Source organism: Ambystoma mexicanum, chromosome 2p, assembly GCF_040938575.1.
Source record: "Ambystoma mexicanum isolate Mex_15411 chromosome 2p, UKY_AmexF1_1, whole genome shotgun sequence".
NCBI lineage: Eukaryota > Metazoa > Chordata > Amphibia > Caudata > Ambystomatidae > Ambystoma > Ambystoma mexicanum.
This window is the reverse complement of record NC_090923.1, coordinates 66,163,323-66,176,587: the sequence shown is the minus strand read 5'-3', so window position 1 is coordinate 66,176,587 and position 13,265 is coordinate 66,163,323.

The following is a 13,265-nucleotide window of genomic DNA, read 5'->3' as shown; positions in this document are numbered from 1 at the left end:
GGGGCTGTAGGGATGCCGACACAGACCCCGAAGTGGAAGGGTTGCAGGGGGAAGTGAAGGTGTGCAACTGACAGGGAGGAGACCTGTGTCCCAGATCAGAGGGTATCCAGGTAACCAGTGCAGTTTCAGATTCAGCCAGAAGATCAACAGGGGAGAGAAGGAGAGAAGGCAGAAGCAAAGAGGAAGGTCTAGAGGTGCTTCCAGAACTGGAGATGGTTCTCCTCAAGTTTCAGAGAGGCAGGGAGGCCGTTCCAGAGGGAAGCCCCAGCATAAAAAAGAGATCTACCACCAAGTTGCTGCTCAGAGAAGCAAAGAACCCTGAGGGAGTTGAAGCCAGATGAGTGCAGAGCTCGAGAGGGAAGATATTTAGGAAGAGAGAGTTGAAGGTATTGAGGTCCCATGCCCCAGAAGGCGTTGTGGACAATGCAGAGGGTTTTGAACTTAATCCTTGCTGCCACTGAAGCCAGTGAAGAGATTTCAGTCCTGGAGAGACACAATCTCTGGGCTTCAGGCCAAGGACAAGTCTCGCAGTCCTGTTCTGGATGAGTTGCAGAGGGCGGAGAGTAGAAGCAGGCAGATTTAGAAAGAGGCTGTTGCAGTAGTCCAGCCTAGTGAGAACTAGAGCACTGGAGACAGTGAGCTTCTGGGGGAGGGAGAGGAAAGGAAGAATACCTCTGAGGAGGTGCAGCTGGTAGTGTGACTTCTTAGAGACATCAGAGATGTGAGGACAGAAGGAAAGTGTGGAGTCGAAGATGACCCCGAGGTTTTAGCCTCACAGGTTGGCGCAGGAAGATGGCCAAGGGAGGCCGGCCAGAGAGTGACAGGAAAGGAGGGAGCAGGTGTACCGATGAGGAGAATTTTAGTTGTACTGGCATTAAGGCAGAGATCATTGGTGGCACACCACTCCTGGATGGCGGACAGACAGTCAGAGATGAGAGAAGGAAAAGAGGTGGCAGAAGGGAGAACATTAGTTGAATGTCATCCGCATAGAACTAAAAGTTGGGGCAGAGAGCAGCAATGCAGTGGACAACACGTGCCAGGTATTGGTTGAACAGCCAGGGAGAGAGGTTAGACCCCTGGGGAACACCACAAGTAGAGATAGAGATAGAGGAGAGGAAGAACTCAAGTGGGACCTGGGACGGTTGATCCGAGAGGAAGGAGGTCAGCCAAGCTGCTCAATTTGATCAGCACTTCCATCTGGGCGTATCGAGGTGAGTGCTGCAGCTGAAAGACCCTCCTGGGCCTGTAATCCTTGCTCCATCAACTCCAAAGCACCCGCATGCACAGTGATGTTTCCCTGACCCTCCTTCCTCAGCCTCGTCCCACCTCCCAGCCCACCCCTTCCCCTGATTGGGCATTTGCTTTCGCTTGTGTGGCCTAGACCTGTGCAGCTCACCTCGATCACCTCTTCCACCTGGGCGTATCGAGGTGAGTGCTGCAGCTGAAAGACCCTCCTGGGCCTGTAATCCTTGTTCCATCAGCCCCCCAGCACCCACATGCACTGTGATTTTTTCCCAACCCTCTGTTGCTCCTCTTCCCCTTCCCCACTCTCCTCCCGTCTCCCAACCTGCCCACCTCCCCTGATTGGGCATTTGCTTTCTCTTGGTGGCCTAGACCTGTGCAGCTCACCTCAATCGCCACTTTCCATCTGGGCGCATCAAGGTGAGCGCTGCAGCTGAAAGACCCTCCTCTGCCTGTAATCCTGCTCCATCAACCCCCAGCACCCGGGTGCATTGTGATTTTTCCCAGACCCTCTGTTGCTGCTCTTCCCCTTTCCCACTCTCCTCCCGCCTCCGAGCCCACCCCCATCCCCTGATTGGGCATTTGCTTTAGCTTGTGTGGCCTAGACCTGTGCAGCTCACCTCGATCGCCACTTCCATCTGGGCGTATCGAGGTGAGGACTGCAGCTGAAAGAACCTCCTGGGCCTGTAATCTTTGCTCCATCAGCCCCCTGCACCGGCATGCACCGTGATTTTTTAACTGACCCTCTGCCCCTTCCCCACACTCCTCCCGCCTCCCAACCGCCCCCTCCCCTGATTGGGCATTTGCTTTCGCTTGGTGGCCTAGACCTGTGCAGCTCACTTCGATCGCCACTTTCAATCTGGGAGTATCGAGGTGAGTGCTGCAGCTGAAAGACCCTCCTGGGCCTGTAATCTTTGCTCCATCAGCCCCCCGGCACTGGCGTGCACAGTGATTTTTTAAATGACCCTCTGCCCCTTTCCCACACTCCTCCCGCCTCCCAGACCGCCCCCTCTCCTGATTGGGCATTTGCTTTTGCTTGTGTGGCCTAGACCTGTGCAGCTCACTTCGATCGCCACTTTCAATCTGGGAGTATCGAAGTGAGTGCTGCAGCTGAAAGACCCTCCTCTGCCTGTAATCCTGCTCCATCAGCCCCCAGCACCTGCGTGCACTGTGATTTTTTCCCGACCCTCTGTTGTTGCTCTTCCCCTTCCCCACTCTCCTCCCGTCTCCCAGCCTGCCCACCTCCCCTGATTGGGCATTTGATTTCTCTTGTGTGGCCTAGACCTGTGCAGCTCACCTAGATCGCCACTTCCATCTGGCTGTATCAAGGTGAGTGCTGCAGCTCAAAGACCCTCCTGGGCCTGTAATCCTTGCTCCATCAGCCCACCAGCACCCGCATGCACTGTGATTTTTCCCCGACCCTCTTTTGCTGCTCTACCCGTTCCCCACCCTCCTCCCGCCTCCACGTCTGCACCTCCCTCCCCTGATAGGCTTGACTGCTCCTCTTAAAAGACCCTCCCAGGGCAACCCTCTGCCCATGCCATCCATGTGGCTAACGGCCCTTAGGCAAAGGGCGGCTACTACAGAGGCAGATCCATCCTGTGTCTGCAGGTGTCAGCAGTGGAAGCCAGTGGCCAGACGTCAACCAGCAGTGACTAAGGAAGGTAGGAGTGGGCCGGGTTAGGTATAGACCCTCAAGCTACCCTGCAAACCTGTCCATATAGCAGACTCTCAAACTGAGGTGTGCATTGTGAAAGTATTTAAAACTGCACTGTGAAACCTAGGTCTTTTTCCCACTATTCAGGACTCTCAAACTTAGGTGTGTTTATTCTCCTGTTTTAAAATTGCATCATGAAAATATTTAAAACTACACTGTGAAACCTAGGCCTTTTTCCCGCTATTCAGGACTCTCAAACTTAGGTGTGTTTGTTCAATTGTTTTAAAATTGCATTTGAAAGTTTTTAAAATTGCACTGTGAAACCTAGGACTTGTGAAAGTAGTGCCGTTCTGTGGGTTGCCTCCTAGCAAAGCACGCATCTAGTGAACCTTTCTACCACTATCTAAGTGTCTGTCGTCTTGTCCGATTGTCTACTTGTCTCATCTCCCTCTGTCTAGCATGCTTGAACCCTGCCCTGTGCCCTTCCCTAGTGTTCTCCCTTACCCCTTTGTACTCTCCTCCTCTTTTCGCCTTTCCCCACCTACTCTATGGTGCTCTCTGTCTCTCATATCTTTCTAACTGCTTCTCTATCGACTATCCTGCTCTCCTCACCAAATCTGGTAGGAAGAAGTTTAGAAAGGACATTGTGGTCTCCAACCCAGGCCTCCCTATCGCCGACACCTACACCAGTGCCTCCTCCAGGCAAACCTTCACTGATATCCTCTTTGTTGATTCCTCACCAGACCTATGGACTCTAAATATGGTATCTGTGCTCTCTCTATTCTCTTCCTCTCCCATTAATGGTGGCACCCGGTGGAAGGCCCTCCTGACCTCCTTCCACTCCAATAAGGCCATCATTAATGTTTACTTGAATGGTACCGTCTTGATCCAAGACCCTCAAATCAACCTTTGCCTCTTTGATAGACGCTTCCTGTGCCTCATCAATTTCCTTTCTTCTCCTGCTGTCCTCTCTCTTCTCTCCATGTCTTCCTTGCCTCCTCCTGATGCCTCATCCTTGGCTACCTTGCCCTCGCCTCCTTCCTCTTCTGCCCCGCCTCGGGCTGCTTCTACACCTCTGCAGGGTGTACCTCTGATTTGTACCCCTCCCCGGATGTCTTTCAAGGATGGCAACCTTCTCCATATTGCCACTCTAAACTCTTGCTCAGCTGTAAAACACTCCTCTGACATCTGCCGCCTCCTTGAGGAATTTGACCTCGATGTTTTCCTCGGTTTCACCGAGACATGGTTCACGACCAGCTCTGTCACGAGCTTTGACACTCTGCTCCCCGATGGCTAAAAGATCCTCTCCTCGCTCAGATCCAACCGTCCCGGAGGGGTGTAGCCCTGATCTTCCCTGAGTGGATTGCTGCCTCTGTCATTCCTACGCAGGCCTACTCCTCTTTTGAATGTGTCATCTTTTTCTCTCTCTCCTGGCCATTCCATTACTGTGGCTACCATCTATCGGCCACCTGGTCAGATCATTTCCTTCCTCTCTGAGTGGGTGGACCTCTCTTCTACCCTACTGGTCTCAACCACTCAACTCCTCCTTCTTGGAGACTTCAACATCCACCTGGATGCTTCCTGTCCTTCCACTGGATTCTTTTGTGACGTTTGCAACTCTCTCTCTCTCTCTCTCTCTTTATTCTCCCCTCTGCCCCGATTCACTATGCAGTGCACACTATGGATGTTCTGATCTCTTCAGACCTTCCCCTTTCAATCCCTCTCACCACTCCTCTGTCCTGGAGTGATCACTTTCTCCTTTCCTCCCATCGCGCCATCTCTACCCCTCAGGCTAAGCCATCTCCAGGACTGCCACCTACCTTCTTGGTTATCCGACTCATGAAGGTTGTGTCAGTTGAGGCTTTTGCAGCCACCTTCTCACCCCCTCCTCCTCCTCTGACTGACTCTCATCCTGACACATCCCTTTCCATGCTCCACTCTTCTATCTCTGACACTCTTGATGTTCTTGCCCCTGTCATGAGGATTCGCTTGAAACCCAAAGCCAAGTGCAACTCTTGGTACGACTCAGACCTCGTCACACTTAAATGCAAGTGCACGGTGGTTGAGAGGAAATGGCGTGCTTCCGGTACATCCTCTGCCAAACTGGCCTGCCGCCTGTTCATAGGTAATACTAGCTCTCTGTCTGCACCAAGAAGAGAGCCCACATCTAAGCACACGTCTCCGCGTCATCTAACAACTCAGCCGAACTCTTTAAAATCTGCAAGGAGCTGGCCAATCCTGCTTTAGTCTCTACCTCTTCTGTCCCCTCCCAGGCACTCTGCACGGCCCTGACTTCTCATTTCATCTCGAAAATTCAGGACATCGTGTCCTCTCTCTTTTCCTCTCCCCCTCCTCCCTCTACTCCCTGCTCTTTCTCTGGCCCTTCTTCGGCCACCTTTCCTCCTTCCTTCTCTGCCTTTCCCCTGTTCTCCTCTGACGAGGTTTCTAGACAAGTCCGATCTATGAAAGTCTCGTCAAAACAGGCTCACCACTGTTCCTTCAAAACCATTAAGGACCACATTGATTTCTGCAACCACTCTTTCGCCACTGGAGTCTTCCCCGCTGCGATCTGAGCGTGATCTGCCGGTCGCAGGTTTGAATCCCGGCAAGACCAACTCAGCCTTTCATCCTTCCGAGGTCGATAAATGAGTAACAATTTCGATTGGGTGATATTGTATGTAAATATGTGCTCTGTAAAGCGCTTTGGATTAAGGCGCTATGTAAATGACACATCATTATCATTATCATTAAGAAACCCTCTGCCAACCCTTCCTGCCCGGCTAACTATCATCCAATCTCCATCACTCCTTTCCTGGGCAAACTCCTGGAAAAGCTGCCATCACCCAGCTTAATCTTCACACTGAATCTGTTAGTTGTCGCCATGACCATCAGTCTGGCTTCGAGCTGCCAGAAGCACGGAAACTGCTCTCCTGAACATCCGTAAAGACCTGCTCTCCAACCTTGATTCCAACACCCCGTGTCCTCATTTTATTTGATCCCTCTTCTGCCTTTGACACGGTCAACCATGCCATCCTGCTAAACCGTCTCCGTGATAACCTGGAAATCACTGATCAGGCCCTGGCTATTCACATGAATAGTTCATTATCATGCAAAGAACTTATGAAGTGTAACATCGATTATGTGCCTATGTGCTGAAGGCACTGTAATCTTGCAGGGTCTTGGGATTTAATCTTCCAACATCGCAGGACTGTATGAGCTGGAGCTATTACTGTTAGTGTTGGAGTAGCAGCTGGAAGCAATCACTGGCTGGGAAATACAATAACACCCACTAACAAACTGGAAAGACGTAGCCCGCCAATTCCCTCAGGTCATTTTTCCAATGAACTGTTCTTTAAGTGTGATGATAAATCAGTGGCAGCCATCATCTCAAGGAAGCTTTGCACGAAACGTGTGCACCAGCTTCGAGAATACGATCTCCGTACAATGACCTCACATAGAGCTCAGTCCCCGAATAACGATAACGCTCAGAGACTCCATTTTCTTTAAACACTCTATATTGTCGCCAAAAAGACGTTCCAAAAATTGTCTACTCCGGAATCACCCACCACACGAGGTGCGAGTGACGATCAGAGTAAAACAAAGATTTCTCTTGCATTACGTACTCAATTGGGCGGACACTCAAACATAACATTTAATACCTCTGAAAAGTAGGGGTACTGCAGCGTGGAATGATTCATTGGCAAAGCACCTCAAAATTGAGTTCAAACAAATGATAGGTTTTAATTTTAGTAAAAGAAATAAAATATTTACTTGACAATACCGTCTAAATCAACGTATGCAGATTTCCGCAATGATTTCTGGGTATGCGGATATCCTCTTCTTTCCGGGTGTCCGATGGTCGAGCCATTAAGGTTTTAATTTTAATAAATACTCTCAGGGAGCAGGCGAGACTGGATTATACTTTATATTCTACTTTAGTGATCTTTAAAATAGGATTGATTTAAGGTCCGGGTGCGTGGCTGTGAGTCATTTGAATCGCACTTAATGTGCACAAGGAGGTAATTAAAAATAATGATTTGGGTTTTTTCTATTGTAGAAGAGTCTGTAAAACCAGTCAAGAGGAATATCTTCATTGGTGCTCTTCATGTCACAAATCCTTAGAGGGCAAATATCGGCCCTAAATAAGACTGGAAGCTTTGAGAGCCGTGTGATCTCTCGCTGGGGACCTCTCTAGGCGATAAGTGGAACTGCAGCATTTAGTTTAACTTTGATAACTTGTGATTGCAGCACTCATTCCCTTTTTTTAGCTCAATTGTGCGGCCCTCTGTAGCAGTGGCGGCCGCTTACATAGGGCTGGGGCGGGGGCGCCCTATGTAAATAAAGTAATTTCACTGTAAATTCTTTATTTACAGTGAATTCATCTGCCGCTCTGCATGAGACTTCTTGTGGCTGGCCGGGCTGCAGCAGAGCATGTGACCCTTCACATAGGGGGGCGTCCTGATTTACGTAGATTTCCCCCTGTGTAAACTGCGTGGAGCTCGTAGCACCACGCACTCTACGTAACCCAGCCCCATCCAGGCTAGTATGTAATCTGTGCGCAAACAGCGCACCACCTGCCAGTTACACTGCAGACTAGCCTAGCCTAGCCTAGCCTAGCCTAGCAACAGGATGAATACTAGGAAAGCCATTGGCTGTTTCCCTCTCTATTCTCGGCAGTCGGCCTAAAGGACGAGATTACAGCAGGCATGCCTGCACGGCCTACTGCAATCTCGCACTTATATATGGTGCCATGCCATATATAGTTGATTAGTTCTGGGTAATGTTCCATAACAGTGTCAAGCTGAATTCCCTTTTGAAGGCCGGGAAGCATTTTGAGTGTGATTTTGTTCCCATTTTCTGTAGTTTTTGCATCAAATGATGTACCAGGATGGCACCGAAGGAAAACATGTTTTGTTTTCTTTAGGCGCTTGGCCGGATGGCAGGCTGCCCTTAATTAATAGTCCTGAACGGTGCTGTGCTCTGCCTGGAACACTGTGCTGCTTTGAGGTGTGTTGCTCTGTGTAAAGATGTGGATGCACCTACAACATGCAATTGTCACGCTCATAAGTGCACTCTCTTAAATGAGGGACGGACGCAGGGAGGCTTGATCAAACATCAAACATGTCTTATTATTTATTCAAAGAACACTTCTCAGGAACTGCCTGAACTTCCACACATCTCGCCCCTCCCCATCCCGTTGCCTTGTGTCCCTCTCCATGTGACATGGGAGTTGGTGACGTCATCACACCCCCCATACTAAACATAAAGTTCGGGATCATGGCATCTCCTCAATGAGACAATGTGTTTTTTTTTTAGTCCTTTGAGGTCCCCCACCATTTCTGTTACTCGATTCCTGCGACGGCCAACGGGGCTCATCTGTGCCAGAATCCTCCATGTCTCCTTCGTAAGGTGAATCTCTTTCCCATGCATCTCTTGGTGTGCAGGGCTCACTTAGGGGTATGATCCCTGGCAGTCTTCTGAAGTGAGAGCTGTTTCTTGTCATGACGCGGATATTGCCTTCAGCCGTGATGAGGGTCCCTTTTCTGTGGGTTATGGTGAGGGATTCTTCATTGAAGGCCGCCATGTTCTTGCGGTTTTGTGGCTGTCTTGCAATGACGATGTCTCCTGGTTCTAAAGCATTCTCTTCGGCCCTTCTTCTCTTGTCGGCCGTTTCTTTCATGTCCATTTTCCTTGACGCATCTTGCTGTCTTATTTCGGCGTCACCTTTGTATCTTTCCTCTTCCAGGCCTATGTGAGGAAGTCTGGTTCTTACATTTCTTCCGAACATGACTTCCGATGGCGATTTGCCTGTGGTACTGTGTGGTGTGTTGCGATAGTCCCTCATCAATTGACACAGTAGTTTTTCCACTGGTTCTCCAGTCAGGCGAGCTACGTGCGTGGCGCGCTTAATGTTGCCCATGAAACGTTCGACTGTATCATTTGCTTGGGGCCACAACGGTGTTATTTTACGGTGATGGAAACCCATATATTCTGCAAAGTTCCTGAAGTCTTGTCCTGTAAATGGTGGCCCATTGTCTGATTTTAGTATTTTTGGAATGCCATATGTGGCAAACATCCGATCCAGCGCAGGGATGGTGTGATGCGCCGCCGTGGATGGTACGATTTGCACATCAGGGAATCTTGAATATTCATTGATGGCTACAAGGATGTAGTCGCCTCCCTCCAGAGGGCCATAGTGATCTACTGCTATTTCTTCCCAGGTCCCTCCAGGTAACTCAGTCATTCTTAGTTGTTCTGGTCTAGTCTGAGGGTTAATGACCGCACACGTGGGGCAGTTCTTCAGTAGTTCTTCCACCTTGGTGTCCAATTGAGGGAACCACACTCTTTGCCGCAACATCCTTTTTGTAGACACTATCCCTCGGTGTCCTTCATGTGCAAGCTCAAGGACTTTTTTTTCTCAGGGTCTGGGGAATTACTAATTTGGTTCCCTTGAGTAACAATCCTTCCTCTGTTCTGGCAAGTTCCTCTTTTACAGCCAGTAGACACGTAATGTCTTGTTTGGTTTCAATTCAAACATTCTCCTTGAGTTGTTTTGCATGTTTCCATCGACCCGTCTCAAGGCATCTCATGATGATCTGTATGGCTTGGTCCGTGTTGGATTCTCTGGTGATTTGTTCCATGTCCAAACCCTGCGGGGCATTTTCTTGGACCACATAATTATGTATTGGTCCGCTATGGATGGGTCGGGGCTGCAATCTTCAGTGGGGTGATGTGAAAGGAAGTCCGCTGGATTTTGTTCTTTTCCTGGCCGATGAATGATGTCAAAGTGGTAGTCCTGCAGTCTTAGGGCCCAGCGAGCAATCCTAGGGGGCATTTTGGCCTGAGCGTTGCCGTAAATGAACAGTAGCGCCTGGTGGTCTGTGACTATTGTGAAAGGTTTCCCATAGAGAAAAAGATGGAAGTGCTCACATGCCCAAACCACGGCCAATCCTTCTTTTTCAGCTTGTGAGTACGCTTGCTCGGTTTTTGATGAGCTGCGACTTGCATAGGACACTACATGTATGGCCTGACCATCTTTGCGATCAAGTTGAGTTAAAATGGCTCCAAGTCCAACTGGGCTCGCATCCACGATTAGTTCGGTGTGCCGCTGCGGATCGAAGTATGCCATGTTCTTGGCATCCGCAATGCGATTTTTGATGACTTGGAATGCTTGTTGGCACTCGTCTGACCATCTGAATTCTGCAATGGTTTTGGTGAGAGCTCTCAGGGGTGCACTGACCGACGCAAAGTCCTTTATGTATCTGGTGCAGTAACTTGGTAGGCCTAGAAATGATTGTAGATCGGTGACAGAATTTGGCGGTGTAATGTTTGTGAGGGCACTGACCTTCTCGGGATCTCGTGTCATTCCACTTTCAGAGAAGATGTGCCCGAAGAATCTTAGTGTTGTCTTCCTAAATTCGCATTTGTCTTTGTTGAGAGTGAGGTGGGCTTCCTCCAGTGCCATGCACACCCGCATGAGTGTATCATCATGCTGCTCTTGAGTTTGCCCAAACACTAAGATGTCATCGCTATAGTTCAGACAATTTGGCACGTGCTTGATGATGTTATGAATTTCTGATTGAAAAATTTCGGCTGCTGAAGAGACTCCGAAGCTGAGTCTTTTGTATCTATAGAGACCCAGATGGGTAGCAAAAGTGGTGATGTACCTGGATCTTTTGTGGAGTTCTAATTGGTGGTACCCTTTGTTGAGATCCAGTTTCGAAAAGACAGTGGCTCCGTTGTGCAGATGTACCATATACGTAATCCGGGGAGATTGATGACGTTCTCTCAAAATTGCTTCGTTTGGCCTTCGCATGTCTACACAAATGCGGATGTCTGAAGAGTCTTTCTTTGGTACGGGTACTATGGGGGACACCCATGGAGTGGGGCCCTCTGCAGGTTCAATAATGTCTGCCTCTAGGAGTTTGATCAGTTCGTTTTCTACCTGCTTCTGTATGTTGATGGGGATTCCCCGGTAGTGTTGTGCTACGGGCGGGATGTTTTTATCTATGTGCAGCTCAATCTGTCTGTCCTTCAATTTTCCTAGTCCTTTAAACAATGCGGGAAAGACTTGGTCAATGTTTGCCGTGGGATCCAAATGTTTGTGCATCATGAGTCTGTACAGAACATGGATTAGTCCCATGTCAACAGCAGCTTTGTAGCTAAGAATGGATCCACTGTCAGTGGCAGCTTCTAGAACGTGCATGGGTATTTCTTTTGCGTGATCTTTGTATCTACACAATGCCATGAGAAAGACTTTGCACGCCAGGGGTGCCTTGGAGCCGTATGGAAAAATTAGCGCTCTTGCTGGTTGTAGACGTGGTGCATTTGGTATATTGTTGTATACCTCCTCACTGACCACGTTGACCGTGGCTCCGGTTTCCACCAGAAATTCGGCAGCCACTTTGTTGACTTGTATGAAGAGTGTGGGGCTGTTCTCTTTCACAGTGGGGTTCCCTGGTGCATTGAGGTAGCCTTTCACCCGTGGTTCTCCTTTTCTTTGTTTCGTTTCATTCTTGGGGTCATCCTCTGAAGAGGTACTGGAGACACTGTCTGACTGTGACTGTTCCACCAAGCATCTGACATATCTCTGAGGACGCCTCCTTCGCCCTGAGGATGTGGGCTGGTGATTTCTCCATTCCTGTGTTGCTCTTGGTTGTCTTTGGTCTGGAGGCTCTTCCCTGTTTCTGCGGCGTGTCAAGTCATTATGATGGTATGAGTCACGGCTGGGGCTTGGACGCCTCGACTCTCTTTCTGGTGTCGAATGTCTGTTTCTTTCGCTGCTTCGCATTCTGCTGCAATATATGAAGCATTCAGCCTTTTAGTGTTTTTCCCCACCACATGCAGAGCAAACTTGACCCATGGCGGGGCACGCTTCCTCATGTGGGTATTCATGCCCACAACGATAACAGAATGGATCAGCGTTCCCCTTTGAGGTGTATTCAAGTTTGTGTACACTCTCTTGCTTCCCGTGGGTGATGGTGATGCCATCAAGACCTTCCACTTGTGCGGTCAGTGCTGCCTCCGATCTGGCCAGACGTAGGATCTCTTCAAGGTTTCGTGGCTTTTGCAATAGTCGTCTCCTGAAGTCACCGCTTTCGCACCCCACTATGATTTGGGAGCAAAGCGCCTCCTCATTTGAATATTTGTTGAAGTCACAGTGTTTCATTTTTACTCTCAGTCTCATTACAAAAGCATCCATCGTCTCACCTTTTAACTGTTTTGTGGTGTGGAAGATGTGCCGTTCATAGTCCACATTGATGTGCGGCGTGAAATAGTAGGTGAGGGTCGTTTTGAGGTTGGTGTAGGTGTCTATTTTGTCTTCAGGAAGTTCGTCTAGAATGTCTCTTACATTTGACCCTATGGCGTGAGTGAGTAAGCTGTGTTTCCTTTCATCCTCCAGGGGGCCTACTGCTTTGAGACATACTTCAAAGTCCCTTAACCATTTCTTCCATCTGGGCCCCAAGGTGCTGGTGTCACTCAGATCAAAATTGGGGGGCAGCTGTGATATAAGGCTGTCCGTCCTGCTTGTGCGTGCTACTCGGGCGGGTGTTAGCTGTACGGTTAGTGATTCCTGCGATGAATCATCAGGCATGACAAATGTTTTGCCGGCGTGCACTTATGATTTGTCGCGGTAAGAGAGTGGGGGGCCGCTTTGTTCCACCCTCTGGCTGCTGCCTGCGCAGGAACTTGCGATGTGCTGATATTAAAGAGGAGTGGGGAGCCGACGCGCTCTACCCACGTTTTGAAGCCTTAGCCGGAGTACCTTCTGCGCGTGGGGAGCCGAGGCGCTCCACCCACTTGGGCCGTTGCTATTTTTTGGCGGGAAGACTGTGAGGAGCCGATGCGCTCCACCCACTTGGGCCGTTGCTGTTTTGGCGGGAACACTGTGAGGAGCCGGTGCGCCTCACCCACTTGAGCCGTTATTATTTTGGCGGGAAACTGCGGGGAGCCAAACGCTCTTCACCAACACGTTTCCGTCATTGGTAGGAGTATGGGCGTGACGGCCTACCTCCACGAGAGGATCCGATGCACTGTGGGGAGCCGATGTGCTCCACCCACTGCTGCCTCTCCCGGGCCAACGCCGTTGACGGGGCTGATCCGTCCGGAATGCAGGGAGCCACTGCGCTCCACCTGCAGGGAGTTCGTTGCCGTTGGCGGGTACTCGCAGTACCCCGCCCGGAATCCTGATGAAGATTGTGACTGGCGGGGAGCCTTATCACTCCCACCCGCCTTACCTTTACCGTTGCGCTTTGGCAGGGCAGCAGCCTGCCGCTCGTCCGACACTTGATGAGTCGAGCGCGAAAACGCCGGAATGGTAATTGTCGTAGCGTAGATTCTTCCGCCTCGTCGCCAGGGTAAAGAT